The 18461-nt window shown below is 39.5% G+C and overlaps 1 protein-coding gene across 1 annotated transcript in view; it reads right to left on the reverse strand.

The window, feature by feature from the left end:
* LOC147698535 (cilia- and flagella-associated protein 337-like) overlaps positions 1-18461 on the reverse strand; it is a 554785-nt gene that overhangs the window by 283003 nt on the left and 253321 nt on the right. The window lies entirely within an intron of this gene.

The raw sequence follows: 18461 nt of genomic DNA on the forward strand, positions 1-18461 counted from the left end.
CCATTGGTCTCCCTCTCCTATGTACCTGCCAACATTGTCTTCTCTCCTCGTGTTCAATTTCTGCATGGATGGCACATGCCATTTACGTTTTACTGCACATAAATTGCTCATGAGGAGAGGCGCACACTCACCAGTATATTTAGGTTGTTTAAAATAATTGTTTGGTGCAAACAAATCATTGTCAATGTCTATTTGAATATAATCTCATTACTCTCAAATCATGAGAGCCTCCTCTTCTCTATGGTTCCTTACATGCCATGAGTTTGACTTGCACGGCCTACATTTGACAGTTAAAACCATCTTCTGGCACCTCTCACGAAAATAATAAGCATTGTCAAAGCCAAGGAATCTGACCATGGCAACCGATCAATTATGTTTTACTTTTTTATTACCAACATATGCAATATGCAAATGAAATACATACAAATATATGAGATTGCAGCCTTTTTAGGGAAGCTATGAGAGTATTGTCAAACAAAATGTTGACACATAGTAGAGGAGAGCCGATGGATGAAGAAGTCCACCAAATGTCCCATTCTTTATGCTGCAGTGAGTAGAATAAAAATGAGAATTACACTTTAACAGCCTAATGGATAGAGTGCAGACTGAATGCTCTTGTATGCACATATATATGTATGTTTATTATGAACTGTTTAGAACTTATGAGGCTGTCAAGACACTTGAAGCTGTCCAGACATTCAAACTGGGTCTCTTGCTCCAACTCTAAACACTCCTATGTTGAGGTAGATGCATGCACCCACGACTATACATATCTTGTGTAAGCTTATAGAGCCTAGGCTTCAGTAATCTTTATCTGGGAGTATTGTACACAATACTGCATAACAGAGAGAGAGCATCTATAGCTGCAAGGTTTAACCATAAAATAAAAATTATTTAACCCGACTTCATTGGGGGAGCTGCTCAAAATATAACTTCTATACGAGGTTCCTAATTTCAGTTATAACCTAATATACACCGGCTGCACGATCTTCCACGCTCTGCACTTCCATATACCCTGCAGCTGTGGAACTGGGAGTTGGTATTTTACACAAGGTTCAATGGGTATTTAGTCAAAATATTGAGTCAGTAATATCGACTGACACAATTATCGAGATGTAAATATTGTGACACAGAAATATTGACAGCATGAATATCGTGGACAAGAATATCGATTTTAAGGTAAGTAGTATTGATTTTTAAAATATACAAGTCATTAATATCGTTTGCAAAAATATAGTTGTTTAAAATATAGATTTTTTAATTACTGTTATGTATTTTAGTACATATTTTAAATGTATCTGATGTATTTTTTATATAAGTATTGTTTATGTTTTTTAATATATGTGTACATTTTTTAGTAGTTATTGATTTTATTTTAATTAAACTTAGTATCTTTCAGTTGCGTAACAGGTTGTGGGTTCATAGGGGAATAGAGTGGAAAGTAATTTAATTATAATAGGTTAATTATTATTTTTCATTAATTAATATATATCTAATATATACTTTATAATGTTAATTGTGCCTTGAATTTTTTTTGGTACATTTTATGTGTTGGTTGTGGGTTTTATAGGGGTAAAAAGTTGAGAGTAATGTATTCTTAATTAATTATTAATTAGTTGTTAATTACTATTTATTAATTGATCATTAATTATGGTCATTGTGTAGTTTTTTAGGTGCGGGTTTTGGGGGTTATAGGGGTAAAGGGTGGGAAGTAATTTATTTTTCTTTAATTAATAACTAGTTGATCATTAATAATAATTAATTGGTAATTCATTTTGTTAAACGTTTAATTAGATTTTTTTGGTGTGGGATTTGGGTTAATAGGGGTAAAAGGTGGGAAGTAATTTATTTTTAATTAAATAATATTTAGTTGTGAATTAATGTTAATTAGTTGTTAATTAAATGTGGAAATTGTGCAATTTATTTTAGGTGCAAGTTGTGAGGTTTAAAGGGATGAAGGGTGGGAAGTAATTTCTATTTAATTAATTGATAATTAGTTGATCATTAATATTAATCACTTATTTAATAATTATGTTAATTGTTTAAATACATTTTTGGGGGTGTGGGTTTTGGGTATATGGGGTTAAAGATTGCAAAGTAATTTTTTTTCAATTAATTAATAAATAGTTATAAATTATTATTAATTAATTGATAATTAATTATGTTAATTGTTTAATTACCTTTTTTGTGTGTTTTTTAGTTTTTTGTAGGGGTAGAGGGCGGTGAGTAAATTAATTGTACTTACTTTATAATTAGTTGTTAACTACTATTAATTATTTAATTGAAATTTAATTGTAATTGTTTAATTAATTTAAAGTTTAATTTTAGGTGTGTTTTGTGGGGATTATGGGGGTAAAGGGTGGGAAGTTAATTACTTTTTATGAATTTTAATTACAAATATTTGTTTAATTGATAATTTGTTTAGTTGTGCAAATACTTTTTTATTTTAGATGTGGGTTGTGAGTTTTGTGGTGTTATAGGGTGAGAGGTAAAACAACTGCATTTATGTAATAATTAATGTTTTTATTAATTAATAATTTCTAAATAAAAATATTTATTTGTATGAAATTTCTTTTTTAAATTTTATTTAATATATTATTTGTAGGTATTTGTGATATGTATTTAACATTATACTATGTTTTAATTTGTTAACTTTTTTAATATTAACTATGCTTTTATTTTTATTTTCAATATATTTATATAATTTTTTATTTACTTTGGTTTTAAAATATTTTTATTTTGTTGATATTTTGTACTGACTGGAGTGGGAATAGTAAATTTTGCCCCTCAGCAATCCAACACCATCCCTACTGTTGTACTGAATGGAGTGGGTATAGTACATTTTGTCCCTCCGGAATGCAACACTTTCCCTACTGTTGCACTGACTTGAGTGGGAATAGTAAGTGTTATCCCTCTTCTATCCAGCACTTTCCCTACTTTTGCACTCACTGGAGTGGGAATAGTACGCTTTTACCCCTCCGCTATCCAACACTTTACCTACTGTTGCACTCATTGGAGTGGAATAAGTTATTTTTACCCCTGAGCAATCCCACGCTTTCGTACTGTTGTACTGACTGGAGTGGGAATAGTACATTTTATCCCTCATGTATCCAACACTTTCCCTACTGTTGCACTCACTGAAGTGGGAATAGTAATTGTTATCCTTCCACAATTCAACACTTTCTCTACTGCTACACTCAGGGGCTGATTCTGATGCGGGTTGGAAATGCTTCCCGACCGAATCGGGTTGGAAATGGTTTCCGACCCACTCGGATCGGGAGAGTCCGACCGACAAAGTACGATGAATTTGGATGCTTCCAGATACGATTTGGTTTGACTCCCATTGACTTCAATGGGAGCACATGTTTCCTAAACGCATCATAATTGGGCACTGGGTCGCTCCCAATCCTGTATGAAGGAGCAAATGCCATTAGGAGGCCTTCCTAACCGCATCAGATTCAGGCCCTGGGTGGGAATGCTTTCCAACCCACATCAGAATCGGGCCCTCAGTGGAGTGGGAATAGCACATTTTACCCGTCTGCTCTTTAACAGTTTCCCTGGTGTTGTATCAGCTGGAATGGGTGCAGTAAATATTACCTTTGTGTAATCTGTTACTTTTACCATTGTTGTATTTATTGGAGGAAGATTTGTAAATTTTATTTTTATCCGGTCTTAATATTTATGTTTTGCACTGAGTGGGAGTGGTAAATTGTTTATATATGTTCTTTAATAGTTTGCACAGTTTTGTTTACATTGTAGTGGGAATAGTGTGTGTATTTAATGTTACAATTTATTTTGTATTGTTATAATTTGTAATATTATATTTTGTTTATTTGAAATTATAATTTTTAATTAATATTTGTGTTTGAAAAATAATTTGTACTAACTTCAAAGGTTTTTAAATAGTTTATTGTTTTAATTTAGTTATAATGGTTAGTTCTTTATAGATTTTATATATATATATATATATATATATATATATATATATATATATATATATATATATATATATATATATATAATATATATATATATATATATATATATAGAAGCAGTCCTAGTCCCGTCCGATAATGGCGGAACCAAACAGGTCCAAACCTCAGAAGCCTCACGCCCAGCAATGCAATACAGCCACAAAAATACCAGGAATCCAAGAGTGGATAGCAGGGAAGACGGTTTAATTAAATAAGGATGACGCGTTTCGCTCCACACGAGAGCTTGTTCACATAGCGCGTGAGGAACAAAAACTGCATTTAAATAGTGACAACAAACATAGGACAATCAAAAATAACCAATGGTGAACGCCTTCTCTATACTTCATAGTAAACATAGTGAAAAGACTCACTAGCTGACCAGTGCACAAAGGAATGATACCGTGCAAACCATATAAAAGACATGTAAAGCAGTTCATAAATCAGAGTTCATTCAACTGAAAATTCTATAATTATTGTAAACAACGGAAGTCCATTCTGAATGAAAAAAGTGAAATTCTAGACATGGACAAATTGCAATATATATACAGATTATAAATCCACTTGATAAATTGTGAATAGACACCCGCAATTCATTTGAACAAATAATGACATAGTGCCATATAAACGCAAAAAACATGACTATTCACAACGTCCAAAAACTACCATGTACTAAAGTAGATGGGAATACAATGACTAGTATGATGAAAACATATGACACAATGACCCTAAACACTTCTATTTACACAATGGATAAAAAAATCAAGAATAATGAAAGGGAGCAAGTGATAACAGGTAAAACGTAAAATCCAATTGATAAAAGAAAGCATACAGAAAACAAATAGTGCGAAAAATGAAAAGCCGAAAGAAAATATAGAATAGAAAAAAAGATAAGAGAGCCACAGCTGCAGAGCTGTACAGAAATGACAAGAGAATAATCATACAATTGATATAAACCCAAAATCTGGCGTGCCACAATTAACTAACCAAACATCTGATTATAATGATAGAAGGTCAACACCAGAAAAGAATATATATACAGTAGAGACAACCAAACGGCCAACTGAGAAGTGAAAACCTAGATCACATCAGGAGAATCAATGAGAGACAAGATCACAGTAATGCACAAACAGTTCATAGAAAATTACTAAGGTCTTCAGTAAGGTTCAGCCCATTAGGGGCCTTAGTATCTAAGGCAAGAATCAAATGTGATTCTTTCTGCCGAAGAAGCTTCATTCGATCACCCCCCCGTCCGGGTTGGGGTACCGAACATAGAACTGTGTATTCAAGATCCTTGAGTTTTTTGTCATGTACTGAGCGGAAGTGTCTAGCGACAGGGTAACTGCTATAGCTATTAACGATTGCACTAATGTGCTGCAAAATGCGTTGGTAAACCGGAAGTTTAGTACTTCCGATGTACTCAAGATTGCACGTACACTTCAATTTGTACACAACATATTCAGATCTACACGTGAGATGTTCACGGATAGGGATGGGTGTGGTATTGAACGCAGTAACATAGTGTGTGCTATTCTTGGCAAAGGTACAGGCACGACAAGATGTACATCTGAAAAAGCCAGTTTTAGTTATAAAGCTTTTTTTGAGCGGCCCCTCTGGCATAGGTCTGTCAAGTGCATCACGCATCGTGGGTGCCCTTCTGAATGCAATGTTGGGTATGCTAGGAAGCAGTGGCCCAAGAATTACATCAGTTAGAATGATAGGCCATTCAGAACAGATAATGCGCCTGATTCTGCGCTCCTGAATACTGTAGTTGGTTATCAGACGTACACTACATTCTGAGGTGGAAATGTTGGGAACCTTGGGTGCTAGTAGTGTCTTGCGCTCAAATGTACAAGCCTTTTGAAGTGCTTTTTCCAAAATGGACTCAGAATAGCCCCTATTAGTGAATCGCTGTTTAGACTCACTAAGGCACTTGTCGAGGGAATCTTTGTCACTACAGATCCTGCAAATACGTATGTACTCCCCATAGGGGATGCTGCGGATGGTATGGACAGGATGGGCACTGCGGGCATGCAAAATTGCATTACCTGCTGTGGCCTTTCTGTGCAGACGGGTTTCGATTCTATTGTCCTTAATGAAAATATGTACATCCAAAAATTCTGCTGCATCAGTGGTGACAGTGGAAGTGAATTTAAGATTGAATACATTAGCATTCAGCTCAGTAACAAATGCATTCGCTTCATCTGATGACCCTTTCCAGATTATACAGACATCATCTATATAGCGCCAATAGTGCACAATATTAGATAGCCAGCGTTGGTGTGTGGTCCTGAGCTCGTGTTCCTCCCACTTTACCTACTGTTTCACTCATTGGAGTGGAATAAGTTATTTTTACCCCTCAGCAATCCCACACTTTCGTACTGTTGTACTGACTGGAGTGGGAATAGTACATTTTATCCCTCATGTATCCAACACTTACCCTACTGTTGCACTCACTGAAGTGGGAATAGTAATTGTTATCCTTCCACAATTCAACACTTTCTCTACTGCTACACTCAGGGACTGATTCTGATGCAGGTTGGAAATGCTTCCCGACCGGATCGGGTTGGAAATGGTTTCCGACCCACTCGGATCGGGAGAGTCCGACCGACAAAGTACGATGCATTTGGATGCTTCCAGATACGATTTGGTTTGACTCCCATTGACTTCAATGGGAGCACATGTTTCCTAAACGCATCATAATTGGGCACTGGGTCGCTCCCGATCCTGTTTGAAGGAGCAAATGCCATTAGGAGGCCTTCCTAACTGCATCAGATTCAGGCCCTGGGTGGTAATGCTTTCCAACCCACATCAGAATCGGGCCCTCAGTGGAGTGGGAATAGCACATTTTACCTGTCTGCTCTTTAACAGTTTCCCTGGTGTTGTATCAGCTGGAATGGGTGCAGTAAATATTACCTTTGTGTAATCTGTTACCTTTACTACTGTTGTATTTATTGGAGGAAGATTTGTAAATTTTATTTTTATCCGGTCTTAATATTTATGTGTTGCACTGAGTGGGAGTGGTAAATTGTTTATATATGTTCTTTAATAGTTTGCACAGTTTTGTTTACATTGTAGTGGGAATAGTGTGTGTATTTAATGTTACAATTTATTTTGTATTGGTATAATTTGTAATATTATGTTTTGTTTATTTGAAATTATAATTTTTAATTAATATTTGTGTTTGAAAAATAATTTGTACTAACTTCAAAGGTTTTTAAATAGTTTATTGTTTTAATTTAGTTATAATGGTTAGTTCTTTATAGATTATATATATATATATATATATATATATATGAACTCCTGTGTTCACACTTCTTCGAAAAACAGGCACCGACTCCGTGGGATTCCAATCAAAGGTCTTTATTGACAAGAAAAACGATCAGACGCGTTTCGGCGAACAGGTCCGCCTTGCTCACTACATCTGATTTCACCAAGTGCATACAAAACATATATAGTGTATACTGAAAACCCATTGGTTCAATGTGAAACGACAAAACTGGCATGTGACACCTTAATGGAAATGAAAAAATTACATTTAAATGCAGAGTCATGTTCCCAAAATTAAAAATAAAACTTCTGTTTCTTCCTAAATTAATTGTTTGGTACAATTCATATGCGGTTTTTAGGACTACAACATAATTGTCATAAACGTAATTTTGCAGTTTATAAAACAATTCTCATTATTGTCCTAGGAAAAGAAACCATATTGCAAGGAAAGAAACTTCGGTTTGTGTGTCAGTTGACATAAAAGAAAGAAGGGTTGCGCTTGCTATAAGAGCTGACAGCGCATGACTGCTCTGTAATTTTCGACCCATGTTGGTGTTTGGGGCTCGTGTTCGTGAGAGCAGGTATGGATGCGTGTGTGGCGTTTTGTTAAGCTGCGATAATTGGATTCTGAGTGCGTTTTGGAAAACTGATCCTCACGGGCTTGTATTAGTAGTGAGAATGTCAAATTCAGAAATATGCGCAGGTAGATTAGTTATCTGGGTTAGCGCTGAGACTTTGAATAGCGGTTCCACATTCATGTAAACAACGAGGGACGCTTAAACGTGCAGAATACTTGGATGGGTGCAAGGGTATCTGATAAATTGCATGAAAAGTTAACGGGCTGTTTTTACAGATGAAGGCGGTAAAATGAAAAACGTTTAGTACATGTTTGTTAGAAAATGTAAAGTGCCGTTTATGTACATTGGTCTACACTGAGTGGGTAACGCGCCCATGATGCTGTCGAGTTACTCATGGGTGGTGTATTAACAGAAAACGCAGCATCACAGACACACATAAACCATCTGTGTGATACAGCAACTTAATCAGTCTCACTCGTAGTTTCTATAAATCACATGGTGCATAAAATTCTCGAGTGCTGGATGCCATGGGTTGCGTGATGAAAGGCACTTGGCATGCAATTTTAACATATACTAATACAATTGTAAATTCGCATGTTACATTCAAATGCAGAAATATTTCTAAACATTTCTAAAAGGGGAATGCTGCCCAAGTGGGCAAAGTAACAATGTTTACTGTAACATCCTTGCTTAACCCATCAAAGACTAGACTAATACGGCGTCTCGGTGTGTGGATGGTTAGCTACTTGCACCCTTTAATCAATATAACCTAGAACAAAGGCATTTTGTTTTTTTTAGGTTTATGTAAGTGTATCCATCGCACTGACTTTAAAACGAAGAGGCATCCTCGGTGTCATAATTCAAGTCCTATTGTCGTTTTTTGTGAGTGGAGTGCTAAAGGAATAACGTGAAAATGTGAGGGTTAAAATACAAAAGATGATGAAGCTAGATGTTCACAGCTGACGGGTACACTTTGAGGAGCGTGAGGAGTTTGCTGGGACACAGTGAAATTATTAGTTGTAATTACAGATGGACACTAAGTGCTTCGTCAGCATTGTGGCCATTCGGAATCTTAGAGTTCAGCTGAATGATATATTTGGACTCTAAACGTCTGAGCGCTTGCAGTCTATTTCCACCTCTTGGATTTTGCGCCACGTGGTAAGTTACGAAGTATGTTAATTCGTCTGTCTTCCCCTTGTGATATGTGTTAATGTGTCTCGCAAAGGGGTAAGTAGGGTCATCATTACTGATGGCACGCAAGTGCTGCAATATTCTTACATGGACCGGATGGATCGTACTCCCTACATATAATTTTTTGCAGCTACAGCTGAGAACATAGACTGCATGGTCAGTTTTACATTTGAAGTCACCTTTAATAGTGTAGGGGAATTTCCTAAAAGGAAATTCAACAGTTTTGGTATTGATACCATAAGAACACGCTTTGCATTTAGAACATTTGTAAAAACCTTTTAGGGGTTGTAACCAGGGCAGGTTTTTGTTCACATTTTTACTGACAATGGGCGCATAGTTGACCAATTCCTGTCGCATTGATATTGCTCTCCGGAAGGTTAGCTGGGGTAGTTTGGCACAATTTTGACCAATGGTTGGGTCCATTTTTATGAGTGGCCAGTGTCTATACATAATTCTGCGTAGGTCCTTATGGTGTTTGTTATAGCCTGTTATCATTCTAGGAGTGAAGGATTTTCTATCTCCCTGGCTGGACACTATGGGAGCTTTCTCTTTGAGCAAATCATTTCTAGCGAATTTTTCGCTTTTGCTTTTTGCTTGGTCTAATGTGTGTTTTTTATACCCTCTTTCTCTCAATCTGGAAAGAGCCTCTCAGTGTTGTCACTGAAGTCACTCTCTAAGCTACAGTTCCTTTTCATGCGGAGACACTCCGCGTAAGGTATACTCTCTTTTAGTTTGGCCGGATGGAAACTGGACGCGTGTAGTATCATATTACCAGCTGTCTCTTTTCTGTATGTTCTGGTCTCAATTTTGTTTTCATTCAAGAAAACCTCTAGATCTAAAAATGTGACTTTGGTGGTATCTATGGTGCTTGTAAAACTTAGATTCAAACTGTTTTCATTAATGGTTTTCACAAAGGCACCCGCACTTTCTTCTGTTCCCTTCCATATCATAAAGATGTCATCTATGAATCTTTTGTAAAGAACAACATGTTCGAGGTATGTTTCAGTGTGTTGGGCCATGAGTACTTGCTCCTCCCACCACCCCATATGCAGATTCGCATAACTGGGGGCGAAGCAAGTACCCATGGCAGTCCCTTGGATCTGTTGGTACAACAGTTTGTTATATGTGAACATGTTGATAACAAGACACCATTCTGCCATTTGGACCAGCATCATAGTATGTTGATGCAGTGTGATGTTACAGCTGCCCAAGAAGTGTTTCATAGCATTAAGGCCGTCTGCATGTCTGATGCTGGTATACAGATTTTGAACATCAAGAGTCAAAAATATAAAATCAGGTTGCCAGACAAAATCAACAATTTTAGACAGAAAATCACCAGTGTCTTTTAGAAAGGCTGGTAGCGACTGTACCAGAGGTTGTAGGAAGAAATCTATACATTTGCTAGTATTCTCAAAGAGACTCCCTATGGCCGAGATGATAGGCCTGCCAGGGGGACATTCAATGTTTTTGTGTACTTTTGGTAGTAGGTAGAGTTGAGGTGTTACTGGATGATCATTTTTCAGATAGATAAATTCTGGTTTCGTGAGTAGACCTTTGCTTTTCCAGTTGTAAAGGCTCATGTGATATCTTTCTTTAGTATTGGTAAGGTTAGAGCTGTTTATTCTTATATAACATTGTCTATCCTGGAGTTGTTTAAAAGCTTCCTGGTTGTACATGTCTATTGGCCAAAGGACAATGTTTCCATCTTTATCCACACTGCGGATTACAATGTCTTGTCGTTGCTTGATTTTATTCATTACTTTATCATATTTCATTCTATAATCATTTAATTTCTTGTGGAAGTTTACGCTGCTATCCAAAGCTAGGGCTTTGAGGTCTTTGATCACTCTTTCTGCGAAGACATCTATGTTGTCTTTCGGCATTGGAGGATAGAAGATAGATTTAGGTCTAAAAGGAGATGGTTCAAGTGCATAGGTTGATAAATCAGAGTAGGCAGCTGCTTGCGTGGTACTCAGCATTCCCTCCTCTAAATCAAGTTCTATCTCTGTCATGTCTTTAAGGAAATCACAATCATTCACATTTAAAATGTTTGCAGTTCTTTGATTAGTCTGATTATCCTGTGAAATAGATGGTTTTTCTTTTTGGTTAGCAAAGTATTTATTTAGTTTCAATTTCCGGGTGAAATGAAATAAATCAATTCTGGTGTCAGTATAGTTAAAATTAGTCTCTTTACAGAACGAGAGTCCCAGTTCCAAAGTTTTTAATTCTTCAGTTGTTAAATCCATATTTGATAGATTTATAACTTTTGTTTGTCCGTAGATGTAGGGTTTACCTCCTTCTGTTGCGTCTGTAGGTGGGTTTGGGTTTTTGGGCCATATTTTCTCCACCGTCTGTTTTTCCTCCTTCTGCTCTTGGAGGGTTTTGTCTGTTTGTCGCTCTGTTCTGCCTTTGTGTATTCGACCTTAGACTTTGTAGCCGTTCCATGCGTAAACAAGCCAGTTCTACTACAGGAGTTGGCGCCTGTTTTTCTTGACCTGTGATAGATTTACTTGTGCCTGGGTCTGATTCCGCTCCAGAGCTTATTTCCGATTCACTTGGAGCATTCGGATATGTTTGCGTTGCAGATAATTGTTGGCGCCGAATATTTTAAAATTTTCTTGCAAAAGTGTATATTCTGCCTTGAAGATAGTCATTTCGATCTCGCTGGAATTTTTCAGCTTTTCTTATTTTTATGGTATTCTCAAGTTTTTCTACTCTTGTTTTGATCTCTGTGAGTCCTTTTTGTACCTCGTCTTGATTAGGCAGTTTGTTAAGTTCAGTCATGAGAGAATCTATTTGTGCCAACAATTTTTCTCTATCTGAGGACGCATATTTTACTAGGATGCGCAGCATGTTCTTTGATGATTCGGCACTGTTATCTGCCCAATCTTGGAGCATTGCCGGGTCCGGATTTTCGTAGGTTGGGGCTACTAGCACTCTCAGGCCCCTCGGTACTCTTCCTACTTCCAAATATTTCTTTAGTGAAGTAAACTCCCACCATTTTGCCACTTCGCTCTTTCTTAGTTTTTCAAGTTCATTCAGCAATTTTTTAAGATCCGAAATTTCAGTGGGATGTTGTGCACTGTTAGTTGTTTTCTGTTGCATCGGTGTCATATCTTTGTCATTTTACCAACAGCAAACATGACGAACTTTCCAATACTTACCCGCATGTTATGATGCATTCTGGGAGTTGGATGCCTTATCTGTCAGGTTACCAAAAATTTTTATAAAACTGTAGGCACAGGCACTATGGCTGTTTATCTCCTGCTTGGATCAAGGCTTATTGTGCCGAAACTAGTTGGGACTACAGGATACTGTGCCTCATGCTCGATTAAAATGTTCTCTGACAACTGAAATGGGCCTCTTGTTTGGTGCTTCACGTTGTGGAATTTGCCGGGAATCTCCAAGCCCGGTTTGAAGAGTCCGCCCTGCAGGGTCGGGGTCTCCCCAAACGGAGGTGATTTGGTGATGTTTAAGTGAGGGAGCATGACCCACATGTTGCCGCCAGACCTACTGAGGAAAAGCCATTGTGCAACACGAACGGCAGCACTGGAAGGGATTTGGTTGGGGATGACTTCCCTTTCCAATCGTTCAGATGATGGAGGCATGTAAACCGAGCTGGATGTTATTTCAGTATTTTGCTTTAATAGGAAATCCCATGATTACCACTTGGATTAACATTCCCATTATTATGTATGCATCAGGGTGCTGAACATTGCTTTTTACTGTCAGGTGACCAAAAAACGTTATAGGAAGAGCAGCCCTGATCCTGTTGGATCTTTCCGCGGCCTTCGACACAGTCCATCACAAGTTGTTGGTGGACCGGTTGAGGGCCTGCGGAGTTCAAGGTAAGGCGTTGAAGATCCTGCAGGCCTTCCTCTCCAACAGGACTCAGACAGTGGCACTGGGGGATTTTGAATCACGCCCGTTACGCTTCCTTGTGGAGTAACCCAGGGCTCCTCCTTGAGCCCGACCCTTTTTAATGTCTATGTTTCCAGACGCCAGGACGCCCCTTTGCTGGGGCAGCTGTGCGCTATAAAAATTTATATAACATAACATAACATAACATAACAGTCTAGCCCCGATAATTCGAACCTTTGGCTTCAACCTTACAGCTTACGGGGATGACACGCAGATAGTGGTGTCTCTGCTGCCGGGGGAAATAGACAGCACTGCGGATAGGTTCAAAAGCTGCATGCGAGAAGTGGGTGTTTGGATGGCTCAAAACTGTCTTAAGTTAAACTCTTCAAAGACAGAAGTGCTACTCTTCGGCTCCAAAGATAACTTTTTGTCCCCGAGACGGTGGTTTGAAGAAATGGGAACTCTGCCTGCCCCAGTGACTAAGGTGAAAAATCTCGGCATTTTGGTGGATGACTCATTATCCTTTAAACCTCAGATCAATGCTCTTGTCTCATCCACGCATTTTGTCCTTAAAACAATCAGGAAAGTGCTACCATTTTTGGAGCAAGAGCACAGAAAAACAGTGGTTACCGGTCTAGTTCTATCCCGGCTAGATTACTGTAACAGCGTTATGCTGAATGCCCAAGTCGGTGTATTAAATAAACTCCAGATCCTACAGAACGCAGCCGCACGCCTGATAACAGATACACCTACGTTTGCATCGGTGGGTCAGGACCTGGCTAAAAGTCATTGGTTGCCAGTGCGGAAACGAATTACTTTCAAGGCTCTCTGTGTGGTCTTTAAAGCAGTGCACGATCTGGGCCCTAGATGCATGAAGGAACTGTTTTTATGGTACAAGCCGGCAAGATCCCTCAGATCTGGGCAGCAGGCATTGGTAGTAGTCCCCAGAGTCAAGAAAGCAAGATGGGGAGGCAGGAGCTTTTCCTTAGGCACAGCAGTAGCCTGGAACAAGCTACCCGTCTACATTAGACAATTGCCTGATCTGCTATCCTTTAGAAAGGCACTGAAGACCTGGCTCTTCACTCATTAAAGCTCCTTACCCACACACACCAGCCCAATCTGTTAGCACCAGGACACCTCCGGGTAACAGTGCGCTCTAGAAATGTAAAAAATAAATAAATAAATAAATAAAACTGTAGGCACAGGCACTATGGCTGTTTATCTCCTGCCCGTGATCAAGGGTAATTGTGCCAAAACTAGTTGGGACTACAGGATGCTGTGCCTCACACTCGATTAAAAAAGAAATATATATATATATACCAAGGCCTCTGTGTAGGGCCGAAACGTTATGCTGCCGTGGTGTGCTGTTGAATAAAAGAAACTCACCTGCACTCTGGGTCTTCCGTGTTCTTTCCTGTGTGGGGTCGGTTATTGGAGACTGTCGCAGTGAAAAGTGCAGTGCGGATATATATATATATATATATATATCTATATATATATATATATATATATATATATTAGCTACTGGCGATATAGCCAGTAGGTATATATAGTTAGGACCTAGCTACCATAGGAAATCCGCATCATTCTATTGGAAATAACTTTGGTGCCAGTTGAGGAATTTGCGTGTAGTTTTCCAAAATGTAAGCCAGCTCCGCTCCGCTCCTTCCCTGGAAGTTTTGAGGGGATTCATAAAGCGGGGGCCGAGAAAAAAGGGAGGCTCCGAAAACGTGTTTTCCCCATGTTAATTTCCATAGGACGAATAGACAAGGCTACAGCCCGAACCGCTGAACGGAATTACACCAAACTTTGCAAAATTGTAGGGACTGGTACGCAGAAGTGCCTTTCGTATATTTGGTGAAAATTGCTCCAGTGGTTTTTACGAAAATTAGGTTCAAAAACACATATATATCTATATGCGCGCTTCCAGCGCTTATCGGTACGTGTACCGGGGAGCGCACCCGGCGCGAAACGGAAGTGCGCGAGCGGATAGCTGATTGGCTCTCGGGTGTCTGTGAACATTCCAAACGGTCCGGAGAGTCCGCCATCTTGTGTCTCGGTAGAACCGAGACACAAGAGGTGAAAATCAAAAGGGGAAAACTATAAAAGGGGGCAGGGTAGAGACCCCCTGACCCCCTAGGTTTTATCAGGGGGGCCTAGGAGGACCCGAAGGTCAAAAAAACAAATATTTTTTTGGGAACATTTTGCGGAGTACGCGCTGGGCGCGATGCCATGTACCCGTACCCTGAGCGAACCATGGGGAAAAAACATTGCGTGTTTTGCACCTTTGTTTCACTGCTTTCTTGTGCCTTGGTTCTACTGAGGCACAAGATGGCTGCCAACACTTCCTGGTTTGGAGTGTTGACAGACAGTGGCAGCCAATCAGCATGCCTTTCGTAGAAAAGCAGCATGCTCATTTACTGTCAACACTTCTAACCAGGAAGTGTTGGCATTCATCTTGTGCTAGGTAGACCGAGGCACAAAAGAAGCAGAAAAACAAATGTGTAGAATGCAAAAAGGGGGCAGGGTAGAAACAACCTAACCCTCTAGGGCTGCTCAGGTGGTCCCACAAGGATATTAACATATTTAAACATTATCCGCATTAAAAAAAACCTTGTAAATTCACTGAAAAAAACATAGGTTTCAGGCCTTTTATAGTTAGGAATTAGCATTTAAAAAACCTTTAAAATTCACTGAAAAAAACATAGGTTTCAGGCCTTATATAGTTAGGAATTCGCTTTTAAAAAACCTTTTAAATTCATTCAAAAAACTATAAGTTTTAGGGGTGTTATAGTTAGCTGGACATTCCACTCGTACAAAACCATTGAAATTGCTCCTATGTAGTTAGTTGTACTAACTATATTTTGCGCACCCGCAATGCACTGCTGATGATGTCACATATTAGATCATTCATGACATGGTCAATGACATCACTGATGACATCTCAAATGACATCACTGATGACATCATCCAGTGAATGTGGTTTGCTTCGTTATTTAAATATGCATTATATACATAGCAATTTGCATTGAAGAATGAGTGGATATATATAAATAAATATTTGGATGGAGGATTTAGTAGCAGCAGTGAAATTGAGTGTTTACTTGACCAATTTATAGTGTCTCACTAAATATAGTGGATAGTGACTAAACTGTGTGAATATCTGGATCACTTGGTCAGTTGTTGTGTAAACTGGTTCTACAGTTGGTTACTAGCTATGTGAAAGACTATATTAGTTATTGATTAGTTAACTGAGTATTTGTATGGGAGAGTGAAAGTGTGTGTGGTTCGGTGGGGGGTGTGTGACTGTCCAAAGATGTGTGAATAGTTGATTCAGTAGATATATGAAGTTAAAACTACATGTTCTAACAGTTGTTTGGGTGAGTGAAGCTAATTCCTAACTATATAAGGCCTGAAACGTATGTTTTTTTTCAGGGAATTTCAAAGGTTTTTTAAATGCTAATTCCTAACTATATAAGGACTGAAACCTATGTTTTTTTCAGTGAATTTGCAAGATTTTTTAAATACTAATTCCTAACTATATAAGTCCTGAAACCTATGGTTTTTTAAGTGAATTTGCAAGGTTTTTAAATGCTAATTCCTAACTATATAAGGCCTGAAACCTTTGGTTTTTTTCATTGAATTTCGAAGGTTTTTTAAATGACAATTTTTAAATGTATTAATTGTTATTTTTTTATACTGATTTACTAAATTTTTGCAGGCAGGGGTTCAGAGGGCGTGCCCCCTGTTTACAACACTCCGCAGTGCAACCCCTGGCGTGTTTGCCCAGTTGGAACTAATTCTCATTGCATACTGGGGGTCCCTGGGGGCCAACTAGCCCACCAGGAGCCTCCAGTATGCGCCAAGGGGCTGCGTTGCTTTGCCTCGGAACGGCGGTCCCCGGGGCAGTGTGGGGGAAATTGTGGACCCCCCACACTTCTTTATCACTATGCCCACGCAATTTGGTCCCCCTGGGGGGGTAATTTTTAAAAAACAGACCAGGTTTAAAAAAAAAAGTAATTGGGCCTTTTTTGTCCTTGTGGGACCACCTGGGCAGGCCTAGGGGGTCAGGGTGTATCTACCCTGCCCCCTTTTTGTGTTCTTCACGTTTGTTTTTCTGCTTTCTTGTACCTCGGTCTATCGAGCACAAGATGGATTCTTGAAAAAAAATGTTGTTTTTTTTTTGCCTTGGGTGTCCCTGTGGGACCCCTGAGCAGGCCTAGGGGGTCAGGAACCAGTATGCGCCAGGGGGCTGCCTTACAGAGAGGTTATAAAGGGGCGTGGCCTCTTTACAAGTCTCTGCAAGGTAGCCGCCTGGCGCGTTTGCAGAGGGGGAACTAATTCTGCTTGCATACGGGGGGTCCCTGGGGGCCAACTAGCCAACCAGGAGCCTCCAGTATGCGCCAGGGGGCTGCATTGCTTTGCCCCGGGGGGCGGCGGTCCCCGGGGCAGTGTGGGGGGGATTGGGGAACCCCCCACACTTCTTTATCACTATGCCCCCACAATTTAGTACCCCTGGGGGGCAATTTGAAAAAAAACAGACCAGGTTTAAAAAAAAAATTGGGCCTTGGGGGTTCTTGTGGGACCACCTGGGCAGGCCTAGGGAGTCAGGGTGTGTCTACCCTGCCCCCTTTTGTGTTCTACATGTTTGTTTTTCTGCTTTCTTGAGCCTCTGTCTAGCGAGCACAAGATGAATGCCAACACTTCCTGGTTTGAAGTGTTGACAGCCAATGAGCATGAAGCTTTCTCGGGAAGGCATGCTGATTGGCTGCCGCTGTCTGTCAACACTCCAAAACAGAAATTGTTGGCAGCCATCTTGTGCCTCGGTAGACTGAGGCACAGGAAAGCAGAAAAACAAACGTGTAGAACTCAAAAAGGGGGCAGGGTAGAAGCACTCTGACCCTTTATGCCTGCTCAGGGGGTCCCACAAGGACCCCCAAGGACCCAAAAAAATTATTTTTTTTCGAAAAATCGTGGGGTGCCCGACAACTACTGGAGGGATTTACACCATGTAACAAAAAGCGTGATCTGCGAACAGAACTCTACCTTTTTGCCAAGTTTGGTGTAATTCCGTTCAGCGGTTCGGGCTGTAGCCGTGTCTAATCGTCCTATGGAAAATAACATTGGGAAAACACGTTTTGGGCCCCCCCTTTTTTCTCTGCCCCCACTTGACAAATCCCCCCAAAACATTCAGGGAAGGAGCAGAGCGGAGCGGGCCATCTTCTTTGAGAAATTCGTGGACATTCATCAACCGGCGCCAAAGTTATTCCCATTAGAATGTTGCCGATTTCCTATGGAAACTAGGTCCTAACTATATATACCTACTGGCGACCGCCAGTAGGTAATATATATATATATATATTCCTCCAATCCTGCTTTCAGTTAAAACAGGTCTGACACATGCTTGGGTTGCCAAACTGAATTTTATTGCCACCGGTGCACTTTTGCCAACGTCGCGACGTCCACTATTACAGCATCTGGCAGACGAGTTTCGGCGTGTGCCTCATCAGTGCCAGGTAAGTACTGAATGTGTCATGGTGATTCATTTCGCGGGGCTGCTGTTTGAATACACCGAGTGTTCTCATTGGCT

The sequence above is a fragment of the Lissotriton vulgaris genome, chromosome 8 (genome assembly GCF_964263255.1).
Source record: "Lissotriton vulgaris chromosome 8, aLisVul1.2, whole genome shotgun sequence".
NCBI classification, from domain to species: domain Eukaryota; kingdom Metazoa; phylum Chordata; class Amphibia; order Caudata; family Salamandridae; genus Lissotriton; species Lissotriton vulgaris.